We start from the raw sequence: 5,032 nt of genomic DNA, 5'->3' as shown, positions 1-5,032 counted from the left end.
ATATTTGTTTTATAAAGTCAAGTGATCAGGTTAGGATAAAATCACGTAAAGGTTAAACAGTTCATGTTTTATGTAGGAAAGCAAGGAACCCTAAATTAATTCAACATGGCCGTAACCATTGTATTCAGAATGCTAATATTAGAGTAAATGATCTTACAATAGTCTAATAGTGTGCTGCGAAAAGTGCAAACTATAAACAATGGCATCATTTCACTACAAATATTAGAAATAAAAAAATATACGAGGATAGAAAATCTATTTTATTGATTATTTGAGTGGGCGCATGAAATTTGAAGCGTAAAACAGGGTCTACTTACAGTAATAATATGTTCCAACGTAAATACTTACCGCGCAACATAAAAACCACCAATGATAACAAACACGTTATTAATATTACTACTATTATTATACTTGCATTCAGTTTGTCACTACAATATTTTATTCTGCCACGCTGCAGTTCACTCACCGAGCATAATGCACGCGGAATGTTTCAAAATTTCGTATGGTCGTACATAAAATCAAAATAAGCTTGTTAAGGCTCACAAGATTCTAACGTTGGACCATATATAAGCCTATGCAGGCTTACAAAATACTTACGTAAAAGCGATATTAGCCTAAGGCAGCTTTAAATTAGTTTTGTAAAGATTATTGTAAATGCGAACAGTATTCAATTAAGACTGATATTAGGACGATGTTAAAATAAATACGCTTATAATTTGTGCCCAAAATCCAGGCTTATACGATGATATAAACCAATATTAGAGTTAAAATTTTAGTCTTGAGATGGTTGTAAGAGGGATTTTGCTGGTTGGGTAGTGGCAGAGGAGGGTGAATACTCGAGCTTTTCGACTGGTCGGTTAAACATCATAAACTGAGGCGGAGACGAGCGGAGCGGAGAGGAGACGTGTAGGGATCGACCAATCATATTACATCTCGTCTCCGAGATGTGGATTTCAAGTGGATTTCAACTAATATGATTGGTCGATCCTACACGTCTCCTCTCCGCTCCGCTCGTCTCCGCCTCAGTGGAGCTGCAGCCTTAAGCCGAATTCACATTTATCTGTAGTGTTGTGTTGTGATGCTCTCTGTCTCTTTCTTCTCTCTCTCTATAGCTTGTGATGCGACACAATACAAGCCGTCACAACACACTGCATGAATGCAACTATAATAATGTATGTATGAAACCGACACCGCTCTGATGCGTCACGACACAACACGACAGACAAGTGTGAATGCGGCTTTACTATCCCACGTTTATTAGCAAAAGGGAAAGGACAAATCGCAAGAATTTTGATCACGCTAGCTTCAGAATCGGTATTGTCTTTAGTTTTCATAAAAATGTAACCATGATCATAATAAATAAGCGAAAAAAAACGTCACGAAAACGCTGAACATTTACCCAGATGTTAATTTGACAGCTCTACAATAAAGGTTTCTTGATAGGTAGGCAAAATATCGCTCGCTAGATGACGTTATAGCGCCTACAGACTCACGCGAGAAGTCTCGGCGAGAAGTCTTGCCGAGAAATTGCGCGAGAACCGAGAAGGCATCTACACTCATGCGACCTCATTCGCATTCTCGATCGTTATCCGGAATGGACGACAGTGCAGCGGCTTGCATCCCATAAAATAGGCTCTGAATGAAAATGTTCTATGAACTTTAATTCTAATGCGTTACTCCACATTTTATAGCACTGAATTACACTTGTAAACACGACAACGTCGACAACACACAATTAAGTCCACGGTCGCACTGAGACCGAACAAGAATGTAATACCGTTCTCGTGTCTCGCCCGAGAAACCCTTTGAAAATACCGACACCGATCGGAGAACAGACGAGCGCGAGAACGAGACGGCGAGAAAGCGATCACATTCACGCTTCTCGGGTGTTCTCGGGGGTTCTCAGCGTGAGTCTGTATGCGGCATTAGAGAGAGGCCCGTTTGACGGAACAGCTGGGCTACTACGAAATTCGAAAATGGAAGTTCGTATCGTAGGGTACCGTTCCGCTGACGCTAATGGAATTTAATAGTGAGAGTGAGAGGAGGAGGAATTTATTAGTAGGCCAGCAGCAAGGCTCGGAACCGGTTTATAAAATAGCGGTAAATACCGGTTTATTTCGGTTTTTAAGACCTTAACTATACCCTAAATAAACCGGTTTATTCGTCGAGTGATAGCTGGCCGGCCAGTGGCGTGCGGCAACGTTTATCCACCGCCGGAATAAACCGGTTTTTATTGTTCTAAACCGGTTAATCTGACAAGAACTTTATGGAAATGTTCCCTTAAAAACCGGTTTAAAAAAAAATCGCGGACGAAACCAAAATGAAAAAGTTTTGCGCCAAGTACATGATAACGGTTTGGAAATTTAACCGGTATCCGAGCCTTGCCCAGCAGTCTGTTGTTTCCTATTGGCTTATGAACCACGATACCAGTGGTTCACGATACTAGCGCCAACTAAGTACATCAGTTGTCAGAGAAAACTCTCATAAAATCACTTTGTATTTTACACAAATCAAATACTTAGGTATAGGTAGTGCCACGAGAGTCGAAGTGAATGATTACACACAACAGCTTACATATAGTTAGTGTTTAGTATTGTAACATTTGTAACTAAGGGACCCCATACATCCCTGTATTTCTTTTATTATTATGTTTTGTATTTTTTTTCTTTAATTGTATAATATAGTTTTTAAGTATTTTATTTGTAAATATATTTTTATGAAAAAATGACTTTCTGCCAAGTTTCTTGCGGCGCATTCTTCTTGGCAATGATGGTCTTTCCGAAAGCGCTGGTAGTTTAAAAAAATGACGTGTAAAAGTGCCCATTGCGGCCTATTTACTGAATAAATCATTTGATTTTTTTTTGAGCTACAAAAAGTGGTTGTACAAAAGGAGAATGAATTAAATGAATGAGTAAATGTCAAAATCCTCCTGTCATTCCACGACATGTTGTAGCTGTGTGTGTTATTATTCACTTCAACTCTCGTGGCACTGTCTACATATACCTACAATACAGTTTTAATAGTAGTTGTCTAGGTAAGTAACGATCCGCCTACACGTTTGAGCTCTCAATATCACGCGACGATCATAAAGGTTGGAGCAAAGTTCATAGGGCTAGAATTACTAAAGGTTATAAAAATTACATTAAGAGGATTTTGGAGTTTAAAAACGAATCCATTCTAAGGTGTAAAACATCTTTTTTGATAAATTTTTGATGTTGGAAGTCAAAAAAAAACATTTTAAAGTTTTGCCTCTTATGTATGTATCACATGTGTCGTTTATTTTTTATTTTAAATCTTTTAACGAGCAATTGTTATGTATGTCGGCGGCCGATCGTAAAATCCGCCAGAATACGAAATTCCTAGGCATATCGTGAAATGGCGCCATTTCATGTTATGCCTAAAAGTTGGCCAGGCATATCACGATGTGTCCGCTCGCTCGTGTCTTGAGCGAGAAAATAGTCAATAGCCGATCCTTCCTCGCCGGCGGCGAGACAACTGCCTAAGGGCCAAAGACACTTAGGTCCATGCGTTTGAGTAGTTGCTTTAGTTTTTATTGATTTCAGAATTTCCACGGAAAATCTATCATATACCGGAAGTTGGAATCAAGAGATATTGTATGAAATCAGATGAAATCAACAACTTCCAAGGTAAATGTACATTTTGTGCTACAAAAAGGACGCGAGGCCCATTAGGTTACTTCGATGCGTGCAAGTACGGTACTTGACCTAGTTTACTTCAAACGAAAACATCACGCTGTGTCCGTCTTTCATATTGTGGGTTAAATATGGCCACACGCTGTTCTATTTCAAGAACGCTAAACAAAGTACGTAACCGTACTTGTATTGTCTAGTTCGTGGGCATTAATCTTATATCTCTAGACGAGCAACTCTACATAAATATTATTAATATTGTAAATATACTGAACGGCAAATAATCTGGCCCTCAAATGTAAGCAATGAATAGGTCATTTTGTATGAAGAGTGGGACAAATTTTGTGCCGCTGAGTATTTATCCTCCTAACGCTCAGAGTCCTTTATAAAGGACTTATTGTAATTTGAACATCAAACTCTATCACAGATGACATAAAGTTTGATGTTCATAAATCAAAAATTTGACTTGGGCGTTAGGAAGTTAAAAGAGATAGGAATCAAAATCGTTGGAGTTCAAATAATTTCGTTGAAATTTGTTATGTGGGTGTTTTCGGGGGCGAGTTGATCTATTTAAATTAGAAAATGTTTTTTACTATTGGTGGGTGGGGACGATACCCAATTCAGACCGGGGATTACTCAAAAATCTTTGAATGGAGTTGTACCTAATTGTTTTTAAAAGCGATTTGACGTTTTCATTCAGTAAAATTTTCTTTCTACAATATTTAAGATAGACACAAAAACTGTGGTGGCCTAGTGGATTGACTTATAGCCTCTCAAGCAGAGGATCATGGATTCAAACCCGGGCTCGCAACTCTGAGTTTTCGAAATTCTTGTGCGAAATTGCATTTGAAATTTACCGCGAGCTTTACGGTGAAGGAAAACATCGCGAGGAAACCTTCACAAGCCTGCGAAGATATTCAATGGTGCGAGTGAAGTTCCCATCTGCACTGGGCCCGTGGGAACTACGGTCCAAGGCTTCTCATCCTGAGAGGACACCTGTGCCCAGCAGTGGGACGTTTATAAGCTGGGATAATGATGATGAATATTTAAGATAGTATTAATGAAATAAACCTTAATAACGCTGAGTCGCGTGGCTACGAATTAGCCCGAAACATGTCGAGCTAATGTCGATTTAAAACGTGAGTTATGCGGGGTTATTAATAATAATCAAGGAGCGGAATTTTCATAGCAAAAATCAAATGTCAAGAGGGATTGACCATTGTGTTTTATCGACTGTCGATGTTTAATTGTCAGTTAGCACGATATATTTTAGATAATGAAATTAGACCTGTAATGGGGGAGGCTTTTGTCCTGCAGTGGGACACTACAGGCTACCAAAAAAAATAGACCTGTGTGTTTGTTACAATTTAAACACAAAACCG

This window comes from Choristoneura fumiferana, chromosome 20 (genome assembly GCF_025370935.1).
Source record: "Choristoneura fumiferana chromosome 20, NRCan_CFum_1, whole genome shotgun sequence".
Taxonomy (NCBI): Eukaryota; Metazoa; Arthropoda; class Insecta; order Lepidoptera; family Tortricidae; genus Choristoneura; species Choristoneura fumiferana.
Note: the sequence above shows the minus strand (reverse complement) of the source record.